The sequence below is a fragment of the Anoplophora glabripennis genome, unplaced genomic scaffold (genome assembly GCF_000390285.2).
Source record: "Anoplophora glabripennis isolate ALB-LARVAE unplaced genomic scaffold, Agla_2.0 scaffold306, whole genome shotgun sequence".
NCBI lineage: Eukaryota > Metazoa > Arthropoda > Insecta > Coleoptera > Cerambycidae > Anoplophora > Anoplophora glabripennis.
In genome coordinates this window covers 471800-486805 of record NW_019417798.1, presented here as the reverse complement: position 1 = coordinate 486805, position 15006 = coordinate 471800, and the positions used below count along the sequence as shown (strand labels likewise).

Here is a 15006-nt window from a genome sequence, read left to right as displayed (position 1 = left end):
TGATACATTTTTAAATAACACCATTAAACTTTTTTTATATATTAGAACACGGTTCTCATTATGAGATAATCTTTGAATATTATGGCAGAGACAACTTTAAATGGACTGTACAGAGACGACTAGGGTAAAAGAGCACCACACGCGGTAATAGTCTCAAATAAAGGAAACCACCTGCAAAACCTTGTAAAGGTTAATAATAAGAAAGAACAGATAGATATAAGGGAAATCCAACTAAATCATACATTGCTGCAGTTTTTCCGAATATAATTTTGGAAACAGTTAATTTAATTTGGGAATGAAAACTACATTACATTTCTATATGCAAAGTCACAGTAAAGGTAACATTTTCCAGGATTTGTTCCAATCTTGGAACAAATAGGTAAGTTAAATTTTTTCAATAGAGCAGGATCATCGATTTTATAGTTTATTAAATTGCAAATAAACAAATTGCTGAACAGTTTCTTCCAAGCAACGATGACTGCAACTGAAAAGCATGGAATAACACTTATTTTTAAAAACCTCCGCTGATATACAGGGTGTTAGAAGTTTGACTGCCTTAATTTTAACAGACGGTAGAATACATTAAAATAAACAAAAAAGCCTTATATGATATGGGTCCTAAACCCAACCACTTCAGAGAAAAAAAATATCAAAATCTCCAATTTGATGTACAAAAGTTCGATTAATAAGTAAGGAATATTGACATCACTGCGTACCATACAATACAATGTTCATCACTTTTTTTAACTTCATGCTTAATTCTAAAAAATAATTAGCGTTGCAATAAATTTAAAATTCGATAAAATTCATATTGAGCCATGTGACAACGGTGTGACGGATAACGCGAGGTACTATGCTGTCCAGCAATACGCAATTCAGTTGGTATCTGGAATCGGACCGTGTCTGAGTGTTTTTTGCGTACCACTATTTCCTTTTCTAGAGGTGTTTTCCAGCTAGTGCGCGAAAATTGGATTCGAAGGTGTCGTGCGTGCATCCAAAATGATGATGAACATTTTGAACATATGTTGTAGTTTGTTTTGTACTTGTGCGTTTAAAAATTACTGAATTTTGATTTTTGGTAAGTCCCTAAGACGTGAATCTTTGGGTACTTTAATTACATATTTTTCAAATTCATAATTTGATTAAAAGTTAAGTTTCTGTTTTGAGATTCCTAAAATTCGAGCTAAAATTTAAGCACAACACTATCCTCGTATTACAAAATCGATACATGTTATTTTATTAATTTAAAAACTGGAAAACAATAGTCTTGTTTACTACATGTTTCACAATAATAGTTGTTTACATTTTTTCCATAGGACAAGTCTGCCGCGTGCACACGTGGTATGCACCAGCTGTGTAGCGTTAGGTTAAGCGCTGTTGTCACGTTGTGATGAAACTCCCCAATATTAATACTCGCTGTATTTTGTAAACTGTTAATCTTACGCCCCTGTAATATACAAGTTTTTTGTTGATTTATGATTACTCCATCTTATGCTGAAGTAATGGCAGACAAACTTCTTACACCCTGTATAGGACTTTCATTGAACATTCGAGAAATCGTTCAAATTTCTAATAAAAAATCCCAAGACATTGGACGTGACTCGTAAGACAAACAGCGTTCAATAACAATTTTATTAATTTGACAATTATAAGTTAAACTGTTCCCTTTTTCGTGTATGAAGCTATTTTATATTTAGATACAGTTCATTTTAATAAATTTGTAAAATATTACTCAGTTCATTTATATTATTTAAATCGTATTGAAGCTTTAAACAATCATTTTCTGATGTAATCCTACAAAATACTTTTAAATCATCGGCAAATGCCATTTTTTTGAAGGATTATATCTGATGTTGTCATTAATGAATATGAAAAGTAAAAGCGGCCCTAAATTTAATCCTTGTGGAACTTCAAGTTCGGCAATATATAAGTTTGACTTGTACGTATTTTCCGTTACAAATAACAAACAAAAACATATTACAGATTTTCCGGAAATTTTCACTTACAGGAAAGAAGAGTGTTTACAAAAATGTATTATTGCCGATTTGGAGATAACTGATGAAATGTTAAACCGTATCTAATTATTTCTAAAAGCGATAAAAATGAAATTATTTTTACACTTCGAATTGTTATACGGTTATATTAACCGCACCATTACAGAATAATTCTTCAACTACTTTACTGTCAAGGGCAACTTTCAATCAACAGGTAGGAAATTGAAAATGATCTGTAAAATTGTTAAGGCAAAAGGACACATTTATTGCAGGTACTTTATGGGAACAATCCCAATTACAAATAACTATAAAATCTACAATCAAGTTGCAAATTTTTTATAAAAAATTCATTATCTAACCAAGTTGTATATGTTATTCTTAGACAATCAGAAACTTTGTGGCGACAATCAAATAAATAAACAGTAATAATCTGTATTACGCTAGTGTAAGCGGTAATACGCGTGGTAGTAGCAGAAGTAGGCCAAATATGTGGTCAAGCCGTGTGCTGCTCCATGTTCTCAATACACAATGCTACTACCGCCATAAAAACACGTGTATTGTCCACCGGCCGACAGGGATGCCGCTAGATAAGTATCGAATAAATTGATCGATGCGAAGCTTCAGATCAGAGGCAGACATATACATATTATTGCACAATGACGCGGGTAGTGAGAATAAATGTTGAACGGTCATTTTCGTTTTTGAAATGGGTATTTACTGATCGCCGAAGATGAACTGCGAAACACTTAAAGCAACTGTAAATAATTTTCTACAATGTTTCAAAAAACGGTTGTTTTCTCAAAACCACGACCAACAAAAATTATAGCCAAAGACTGTTGAAGTGTTCTTAGAGACCTCTCTAGTTTTAGGTAAAAAATAAGCTTGTATTCATGTTTAGCTATCCCAAAACTTCCCTGTGTCAAGGTTCATACAGCATCTAAAAAAGTTACCAGTGGGGTCTCGTAAAATGAAATGCATCTGGAAAATATGCTTCATCACAATTTCTCCATTTCTATCAAATTTTTCATTATGAACAAGAACATGTTAATAATTTAAAATACTATGGCCTGAGTAAGTGTTTTAAATCTTATAAGTTGACATCAATTTTAATACAGTATGTAACGTAACCATTTCTGAAAATTCATCCTTGTATAACTAAAGGAACTTACACATATGTGCGCGTGTATGTAAAAATGTACGCGTGCATACACATGTTTATAAAACGTCAAGAGGCTTTTTTAAAAATTAAAAATATATATGTGAGCAGTGAACAGTTTTGATTCACTTAAAAAAATAGAAGGGAGCGGCCATCCATTCAACTGATACAAGAGCGTTATATCGATAACTTTAATCTGTCTACTTAAAAATCAACAATGTACGATTGAGCAAATATGTCGACGTTCCGCTTTAAGAAGTTTATCGATTAAATGTATCACTAATTATTTTCGGAAAATATTTAGTGACCTTAAATGCGGATTTCTAAGAAATTGCGCATAGCGACCCACTAAATGTTTCTCAAGGCGAAAAAAGTAAATGGCAGAATTGAAAATATTTTGAATTTTTCGTAAAACCATAATGGACAATATAATTTTTTTCATATAAAAACAATATATTTTACCAGCGCTGTTTTCGTATGTGGCTAATAACAGAGATCGTAAACAAATTCTAATGACAATGCTTTCTGCTGCTGGTGAAGTTTATACTTGTTTTTGCTTTTTTTCCTTTAAAAATGACAGTGACAAAATTTTCGAAGCTGAAGTCGAGGATACGTAATTAATTCACGTATATTATAACAGCATACTAGGGTTAGTGACCAACGGAGTATCCTATTGGAATATTTTTCTCAGCAGGACGTATGCATGTGTATATAATAGGGCTGGGACATTTTTTAAATTTTTTATTCGAGTAGTTCAATATTTATTCGAATATTCGAATTATCCGAATATTCAAATTATTTGAATTATTCGAATATTAGAATATTTGCATTATTTGAATAATACAAATAATGCTCGAAATTAGATTGTACATATGAAGTCAAATATTCGAATTATTCGAATAATAAAGATAATTCAAATATTACACTATTATAAAATGTAGAAAGTTCAAATGGTTTTGAAGAGAGCTGAAATTAGTAAATATTTTCAAAAAGTGAATGGCTACATGTACAGGGTGAGCCAAAAAATTTAAGGGTTAATTATTTCAAAGCAATTTTAAAAGGGATCGTTGATATAATTTCTTTTATTTAAGCACCTCTGGAGTAGTTACGTTACTCCTCCTTAAAATATAAAATTTAACCAATTTTTTTCAAACTGTATGAAATTAACAACTGAAATTTCTAAACGAATATTTTTTATTGTCCTCGTCTGACGTTGAAATATGAGAAGCTACTAGATATTGATGTGCTAAATCAGATATTTGAAAAGAGACTTTGTGCGCGTATGGGGTCCCGAACTTAATTTTTTTACTCAAACTTGTACCATTTCTAAAAAATGTTTCTAAATTCAACAAGCATTAACAAAATCCAATAAGAAATGTGAAGTTAATTTCAACGTCTTATAGCAAGACGAAGACAATAAAAAATACTCCCCTAGAAGAAGCCTCATCAGTTTAAATATCGTGCCAAATTTCATTTGGAAAAAAATAAATAAAAACTTTATATTTTTCACCCCTTTTTAAAGGATTGTAACTCCTCCACAGGGGCGCTTAAATAAATAAAAAATATATATATGAAGCACCCCTATTAAAATATTTAAATAATGTACCCCCAAATTTTTTGCACATAATAATGTTTATTTATGTATACATACAATAGGGGAAACAGTAATATTGTACAATCCTGTCCTAACAATATACTTTATGAAAGTGAAGCGCGAGCCACCGGGGCAGCAGTTTACGTTAAAACAAGTTAAAGCGCAAACGCAGTATGCGTGACGTCATATTCAACTATTTATCTATTCGAATGGTTAAATTATTCGAATAGTTAAATTATTCGAATAATTCGAATATTCGAATAGTTACATTTACACTTATTCGAATTTATAGATAGTACTAATTCGAATATTCGAATTATTCGAATACGATTCCTAGCACTAGTATATAACAATGTACTGTTGGGTAAATTAGAGAGATAAGGTATCCGAGGTGTGGCACTGACATGGGCCATGAATAAAAAGTTTTCTCTCTAACAGAACTCAATTTGTGTCTATAAATAATATTGATCAGAATACAAGAAGTATAACACTAGGTGTACGATAGGGCTCTATATTGGGTCCTGTTCTTGTTGTACATTAATCACAGCATATTTCCCTACTGTAGCATATTTAACTTTATATGCCTCGATCATATTGTCTGATAAATTAGACAAAAATTTAACTAATAAATGTAAGGATATGTTGTTAGATTTAATGTCTGTACTATGCACAGGTGGTGTCACGTCTTTATAGCTCAAAAGAAAATTTTAAGACGTTTATTTCACCTGTCTTCAAAAAAAACTTATAAAGACATTTTTACTATTTGGGCCTAATATTTAATATATTATTACATAACTTGAAAACTTAAATTAAATGTATATTACACAATGGACAAATACTTTGCCACTTGACTTTTTGTTATATTTGTATTAGTTTGTGACTATTTACTGTGACTATTCCTACACAATTATATGTAATAATAAATTACAAGTAACTAATAACTATATCCGAATAGATTTTTGAACAAATTCTATGTCTACTAATAATAATATACATAAATATGAAACTTCAAATAGAATATCATTAGTGGAAAAAGCGTGTCTTGTTTATAAAGTACTAATAATTGACTATTGATTGTAGAAGCAATTAATGCATATATTATGAATAATGCGACATGTAACGTTGCATGTATTTAAGGCATGAAAATGAGTTTTTAACGCGATGAGGTGTAGAACGTGTGCCATATTTTATTTATTATTAGAACAGAATTATAATAGAGGTGAAGGTCACGCATTTTTGTTAAATTTTCTGTATTAGCAAAATACTTGCTGCAATTCTGATTATTTAAGAATGATAATAGTAACAGCAATTATTATTTTTGCTTTAAGAGCCACAATAAGGAACCTTGAGGTAATCCCAAGCTAAGCGGCAAGGGTTAAAAATCTCAGAATTCAATGAAACGCTATGAATGCGATTGATTAGATAATTACGTACAAAAGACAAGGCATCTACGTTAAATCCAAACAAATTTAATATTCTACAAAGTAAGTCTTGCTCAAAGTGTCCTTCAAATGCCTTATTCTAATCTATTATGAGGGGGTACGTCATTTTCTGGTCATCAGTAGCATGAAATATGTCGTCGCTAATATTGAAAAGGGCAATAGTGGTGCTATATTGAGCTCGGAATCGTGACTGAGCAGCAGATTATTTTATTGCCAAAAAGCGTGATTTAATTTCATTTGATTCTACAATTTTCGACACACTAGGTCAGTAGGGTTCGAAACTTTGGTTGAACTTATGCATGCTTCCAACTGGATGGAAAATTGTTAGTTGTAACTGCAATGAAATGATTCTAATTAATTTTAAAGAAATCGGATACGAGTAACCGGAATTGTTACTTTATTTTAAAGGTAGGTATAGTCTTTCCGATCTCAATTGAAGACCAAACAGCTAGGCAGTATGTACCAGTCTCGGTCGTTACGCAGCAACATGGCATTGAAATATTTGAAAAACTTGTTCCCATATTTATTTGGCCATACCCATATACAGGTCTGATCGAACTAAACGTGGAGGTGGTAGAAATGTATACGCCCGGTTGAAGAATACGGGCGCGGGCAAACGGTGCACAGACAGAGCCGTACTGGCGACTGGGCCATAAATTTCAGTCGTCAACAAATTGCCTAGCAGTGAAGTGCAGCAATGCGGAATTTGGTGCGATTCAGGTAATTTTAATTTATTATAGACACCTATTAATCATTCATATTACAATTGCGAAAGGGAAAAATAAGAGGGATATTTTGTTTACTAATATTATTACAACATGGCATTTTGAAGACCTTTTGAAAAGGAATAAAACGAAATACCGCCAGACAGTAGAACCGGTTGTTGATGAAACAGATTTAGAATTTAAAAATAAAGAAAGAAAACGAAAGTTTCAGTGTACACGATTTTTCGTGATATAAAACAAGGTGTTATAGATCATTGCGTAAAGAGGAAGCGAAAACAAAAATTTAAAAATATCGATGACATGACGAGGGATTCGGCGGACAATTTATAATTTATATAAAGAAAATTGAGGACATAGATAATTAAAAATCTGTTGTTGGCCAAATTAACATATAATAGAAATTTTTTACACATTATATACAAATTTTTATTATTTTCTGTATATAAAGAAAATAAAGTACCAACTTTAGCCGTACCGATTGGTTCTTATCCGATAAGTAATATATTTTAATGAAAATGTAAATGTTTTTTGATATGCCATAACCAAAATTTACCATTAATATAATAAAATAGTTTGAAGACATAAATAATTAAAATACGTTGTTAATAATTAACATGTTAACATATAATAGAAATTTTCTACATATTACATACAAATTAATGTTAATTTTTACCTTTAGCAGAAAACTTTTTTAGGGACGCCTATGAAACTCATTAAATTTTATTGCTAGGCGTTTTTATACATACAAGTAGCAAATGTGTGTTTATTCGTATTTGCCACTAAACAATTCTGTGACTGAATTAATAAAAGTAAATTCTTAGTTTTCAAAATTCGTTCTTATTCATTTGATCAATATCAAATAAAACAACATATAAACTGATAAGTTTATTTATTGTCTGTTTAAAAGGAAAGTTATCTTATTAGATAAACAAATACGACTGTTTACAAGTATTCTTAGTTTCTTGTAAGTACTTGTTTAGAATTGCTTTGGCAAATAATATTAAGTATCCTGCTTGCATTGAAATTATAAATTAAGGATTACCTGTGTTTTATTTGTAGTTTCGTAAAAACCAATATGTACTTAATAAAAGTATTATTATTTTATAACAATATTGTGATAAAGCGTATATTTTGTTAATTTCATAGAGCTCTCAAACAGATGACTTTTGTCTGTACGCAGCTTTATCTATCTATTAAAACTAACATTATCATTTTTTAAAATATAAAACGTTTCCTTGAACATGACGTCCAAACGCAATTCCTATATAATAAAAATAAGATAATAATCTTTCGGCTTTTATCTTATCTTTTTCTTATCGACCGCAAACAAAAACAGAAATAGCTTTAACACTGTAATTCCTAAAGAACAGTATATAATTTATTTTAAATAAAATTATTGTTATTTAGAACTAGATGATTTCGAATAACACATACAAGCGATATTCCTCGTTTTCAATTAATTCAACATACTGTACGTATTCGAAGTATTACTTATAGATAATTAATTAGGTACTTGTTAAGAACTGAAGTAAGACGAAATATTTACGTAACGCAAGAAATCCAGAATTGGACTTGATATAAATTGAACAAAAAGAACATAAAATAAAAAAATATTTTTTGTTTAGTAACTATTTAACATTGTTGCCAAATCGAAAGCCTCGGGAGAATCAGTATGGATTTAATTAAATTCATTCTAAGTTATTTGCGCTGCTGGTTTCGCTGTCATGGCTTCCTGTCTGCACCCTGGCACCAAAACGGTTAAAAATATAATTCAAATTCAATGATATCAAAAAATGTTTTTAAATTATAATCAAATGTATATCTTTGATGGATCTACTTGTTTCTTACTTAAAGTGCGATTTCTTGTCCATAAAACTCCAGGAAAATGGGAAAAACAGCCCTAATAAGGCAAAAATAGGACCGATTCATGTATTTCATCGAATGCGTTGAAAAAAAGAAATTCTAATAATATAATAATAAAAAATACACACACTTAATAGTAGTACTAAATTCTAGATATTTCTGACAATATATACGTCGTTCAGAAAACTACTTTTCTTAACATTTTTTAATAGTCTTTGGTACTGACATGTTTGTCATCAACGTTATAAATTATCAAATACTATTCTATTTTGCTATTTTTTTCTACTGCCCAAGTTGTTTTTGTTGCATAAATCAGTGCCAAGATGCCAGGCATCTTGCGACACAGATTTTCAAAAATTTTCCTGTCTTTTGAGTCAACATCGTCATTTCAAAATATATCTAAAGAAAACGGTATTCTGTTCTCAATTATATCTCTTTTATGCTACATTCTTTATCCAGTATTCGAACGTAGTTATAATTACTGTAAATTTAGATTTATCATTGGAAATTAAACTAATAGTTCAAATATAAATTCATTTTCGAGTACATTTAATAATAAAAAATAATTGATGAAGTAATACTCTCATTCGGCTTTTCTTTTGGTTATGATCTTGACAAATCCCTCTCGGACATACCTCAACCTCTTGTGATTTGCACATTACAAGACTTTCATGGTTTAGATTTGCTGCAGTGGCATTACAACCAACAAATCGATTAAGTCTAATTCTTTAGTCGAATTTTTGGCATCTCGACTACCGCGGTTCCTATTACTGCGTTACTACATTTTAGAACATAATTTTCCCTAACATCTTAATGGTAAAATCATGTCGTCGACTGAAAAATATATTATGGACTTTGTTTTTTTTTTCACACATCAAAATAACGTTATATTAGTTAAATTTTAGATAAGTGCCATTGAATTTTGAGAATCTTTTAAATACGTAAGACTACTAGAAATAATAACATGAAACATGGAATTTCGATATTTCAATCTCTTCTTAAAATGTGGTTTTATGTATACGAACCTTTGATTTAATGTTAATACTGCGAATAACATTATTGCGAATATGTTCCATTTAATTGCACTAGACATAACATTACTTATCTAATTACGCATACGAGGGTTGCCTTTTATATTTCGAGAATAGAGAACAAAAAAAAAATCTTCGTATATGCCTTTATTGTTTTTCAAAATATTCTCCATGAAGAGCAATTCACTTTTGCATGCTCTTAAAGCAACTTTCAAAACACTTTTTCCATTTCGATTGAGGTACTTTCAAAACATGCGTTGTAAACGCATTAAACGCTTCTTCAGGCGTCGAAAAACGTTCACTTCGTATTTATTTTTGACGTGCGGGAATAAAACAAGTCATTGGCACCAAATTAGGGCTATACGGTGGATGACACTCAATTCAACTTTTTCAGTTCTCAAGAAAACAGACCATTTGCTTAGAAGTGGAATAGGTTCATCACCTGTTACGACGTCATAGACGTGTTTTGAAGTATATCATGAGTAGAGAGCGGACAATGTGTGTCTTTAACCCGAAGAATAGGTCAAATTTTGGTAGAGATGTGTACGCGTTCAAAAAAGTATTGTGTATAAACTATGCAAAATATAATTATTATGTATAGCAAATATATCGTATTATCCTCGCGAAGATTTGTACCCTTTATTTAAAATCCATAAATCATGTGAACAGGTTAAATAACGAGAAAATAATTAAGTTAATTTAGTTCTAAAGAAATGAAATGACACTCGCGCCCATCTCTAGTCNTTAACGTTAGTGAAGTTGTTTAGAAAGTCCCAATTTTTATGAAGAAGTGCATTATAAAGGTCCATAAAATTCGCTCTTTTAAAATTATAAGCCTTATTAAAGCGATTAGTAGGAAAATTTAATGGGTTACTTATGCATGTTTGAATCTGTATAACCAATGCAGGATGGTGATTATCCTCAGACACTACAGGCTGAGTTTCCCTCGAAACTACACATGACATATCCGAAATACACAGATCTAATATACGGTCATTTAGATTAGTGACAGTATTGAACTGCTGGAATCCATTGTACTGAAGGAATTCGGAAATTAATCTCGTTTTGAAATCATTTAAGTTAGCAGATATAAAATGAGTAACATTGAAATCACCTAAAATTAATATATTTTTAACATCAACAAGATTATATTCAAAAGATTCTAGAAATAACTCTAAATCATTATTACTTATTTGTGGTGGAACATATATTATGTAAACATACAGAAAAGAGTTATTTATGGAAACTTTGCAGCCTAACAGGTCAATAGCTGGAAATAGACTATTTAAATAATTATTATCAAGATGAACAACATGGAAATCTGACTTGAAAGCTAAAAGGACGCCACCTCCGCGTGAAGTGGAAGTCTGCTGAAAGTTCCTATCTTGGCGAAAGACTGTAAAGTGGTTAGGTAGAAATTCACTACTAAAAGTGTCATCCTTCAACCAGGTCTCCACAAGTGCAACACAGTCGTACTCCAAATCACACGCCGAAACAAATAATTCTTCAAATTTAGTATTAAGACCGCGCACATTTTGAAAGTAAACTGAGAGATGAAATGATCTGCTGGGCTCATCTAGTTTGACGTCACGATCTGAGGAGATCCACGGATATACTTTATTTTTAAATTAGTTTCGCCCTCAGATGTTCTTCGGGATAGTTCATTCTTCAGTTGGCGATATGTTCTTGTTGACGGGGTGTTTTATGTATGTATATGTGTTAAATATGTAGTATACAATATCTGATTTTCTAAATATTTTATAACGCCTAAAAATGTATGTACCGTGGAATTTTCGTGAATTATCACGTAAATTTTCGATGCATACCCGACACGCCACTATGCGTCATGGATAATGTATCTAGGTTTATGAATGACATATCTATGTTCAAGGTTAAAGACACAAATTGTCCGCTCTCTGATCATGAGCATATCTTTCGACCAATCGACTCGAGCCTTTTTTTGAGCGTTTGTCAAATTATGTGGGATCCAACGAGAACAAATTTTTTTGGCTTCCAAATGCTCATGCAATAATGAATATATAGTCACACTAATGCCCAAGGATGCCTCAATCTCACCATAAGTCACATAACGATCTTGCAATATCATTTCACGCACATCATCAATGTTTTTGGACGAGATTAATTTTCGAGCCACTATAAACAACACAAATATCGCCTGCCAAAATGTTCTGAGCAAGCATACAGACAAAAAATCGAACTAGGCATACGATAGGGACCTCGGTTGTCAGATGACAGCACCAGGATTCTCCATTCTCGAAATATAAAATGTAAGCCTCGTAGAACCAAATCGTCATTCGGTATTTTTCGATAGACCAAGATTTGGGTAGGGTTCCTTCAAGTCAGTCAGTAGTAGGGGTCATAGGATTCGTTACTGAATTTATTATACAATAATTTTCATGTATTTAAATTATATATTCATTTTCATATCAAATATAAATTTTTAATTTCTTTAATGTCATTTATATAAATAGTTAATACTGATTTAAATAAATAACAACGAAATATAGGCCTGAGAAAATTTTAAATAAAATACCAGTTTTCCATCAGTACGTCATGAAATATTAAACAAAATAAAGAAGAAATGAAGAAGAAAATATAGTGAATAAGAGTTAGAACGAGTACAGGAGGTACACTAATATTTAATGACGATAACGATTATTAAAAACGCCCTGTATATCGAAAATTCTCACTATTTTAAGTTTTTGCGGTATATTCCAGAAAAGAACAATTTTTATCAACAAATTTACATTCCCACTAAGCCCGTTACTTTTACTAAAAACTTATCGCAGTTCTGATAAACGTTGTAAATAGTTTTATTTGGAATTCTAGAGCAGATGCGTCAAATATAGAAATCAGTTTAATAACTTTAGCGCCTTAGATACATATCTTAAAAAACGTGTTAAGACAGACTCAATGACGGAGGTTTTCACAGATAACGGCATTCTTCTGTATTTCTACCAAGAATGCTATAATGCTATAGCACTCATAGTAGTTATTCTAGGAAACCGATACTTCTTAGTGACAGATCTGATATCAAACGTTGAAACTTTCTCTTTCAAATTTTGCGATTATAAAAATGTATACAGGGTGTCTCATAATTAGCTGCCAACTCTGAACAGGCCGATTCTATGATCAAAACTAAGTAAAAAAGTTCATATGAACATGGGTCCGGAAATGCTTCCTAAGGGCACAGGGACCCATTGAAGAGGGAGGAATGGAAATCATTTTTTTGCAATATCTCTCAATCGCGTTGTGATAAATGAATGAAATTTGGTATACACAGCTAAATTTTGATGAGCAATTTGATGGACTAATCCATTTATTTCCACAAGGTCCATTGGGGTGGGTACGGGGGGGCCCTTGGTACTTTGCGTGTGTAACTTTTTCATCTTTGACTTTTTAACAAATTGGACAGCAAATTCCGTTTTCCCGAACTGTTTTACGTTAAAAAGGTACTCTTGTTTCAAATCGTTATCTTTAACGGTTTCTGAGAAAATCGCTCTTGAATTAATCCCACTTTGGTCAATTTCATAGTAATTTAAACAAAAAAAATTTTTTTGTTTAAATTTAATCTAATTTTAATAAAAAAATAATAATAAAAAATTAAATTAAATAAAAATTAATCCTTTAAATGGAAAAGAGAGGAAAGGAAAATTATTATTATTTTTTTTTGTTTAAATTACTATGAAATTGACCAAAGTGGGATTAATTCAAGAGCGATTTTCTCAGAAACCGTTAAAGATAACGATTTGAAACAAGAGTACCTTTTTAACGTAAAACAGTTCGGGAAAACGGAATTTGCTGTCCAATTTGTTAAAAAGTCAAAGATGAAAAAGTTACACACGCAAAGTACCAAGGGCCCCCCCGTACCCACCCCAATGGACCTTGTGGAAATAAATGGATTAGTCCATCAAATTGCTCATCAAAATTTAGCTGTGTATACCAAATTTCATTCATTTATCACAACGCGATTGAGAGATATTGCAAAAAAATGATTTCCATTCCTCCCTCTTCAATGGGTCCCTGTGCCCTTAGGAAGCATTTCCGGACCCATATTCATATGAACTTTTTTACTTAGTTTTGATCATAGATTCGGCCTGTTCAGAGTTGGCAGCTAATTATGAGACACCCTGTATTGTATATGAGGTTCCATGCCAAATCACTGAGGTTGTAACCGGACCATTTTTAATTTTCCTGATCTTTTGGTACTATTTAGTAGATACCCATTTAGAGTAGCTTTCACGAATTTTTTCAAATTTTTATTTCAACCCTTCAAGAAGTTATGAATGAGCATTTCAATATTTAAAGTAACAAATCAAAACACCTGTAACTTCGCAAAAACTTCATAAACTTTATTTTCATTTTGTTCGTTTTGAAATAGTTTTATAAAAAAAATACAAAAATAATACTTTATTTTTTTGTGGTGTTTGTTGATTTTTAACCAAAAAAGTGCTTTTTGAAAAAGAGTACCATTCTTTTTCTTAAGTAAATTCTAAAAAAGAAACCAATCGTCTTTCAATATACAAATTTATGAGACAGGTTCTGCAGTAGGATCGTTTTTTATTATATTTTTTTCAAATACATTTTTTTTGAATTTTAATTTTTTCCAGATAATGTACGTTATTAACTCAAATTTTATTATGGAAGTAAATCGCGATGACTAATATACCATAAAAATACCATATTTTTAAAACTACTACCTACTAATATTGTCATAACTAAATATCTAAATTACTCGTAACTAAATATTCAGATTTTGCATAATATGTAAAACATATTTTTTTTTTCAAAACGGTACGTTTCCGGACAAAGGTTGAATGTAAATTTTTTTTGCTTATTTTTACCTGACGGTCATCTCTCTAAAGTGTGTGAGATAGCCTGTACATATTTTATACATTCATTAATGCAGTATAGCAAAAAATAGCATGTAAATAGAATATACTCCTAAAAAATAGTAAAAGACGTTGTTTTCATAGATTTTGAGTAGTCTTATATAAATTTATACTGCACGCTGCTGACTGAAGTGATGGAAGTAAAAAATTCTACCAACTCACCTCTCTCACCTCTCTCTCACCTTTTATATGTTTCATTTAAATCCGCTTATAGATTCCAGAGATACTTTATCGCCATGTATCTCGAAAACTAAGCTTATTGAGACAAAAGTTATAGAGCTAATGACA

The 15006-nt window shown here is 31.1% G+C and overlaps 1 protein-coding gene across 5 annotated transcripts in view; it reads right to left on the bottom strand.

The window, feature by feature from the left end:
* LOC108909265 (protein alan shepard) overlaps positions 1 to 15006 on the bottom strand; it is a 161076-nt gene that overhangs the window by 30791 nt on the left and 115279 nt on the right. The gene's annotated exons all lie outside the window — the stretch shown is intronic.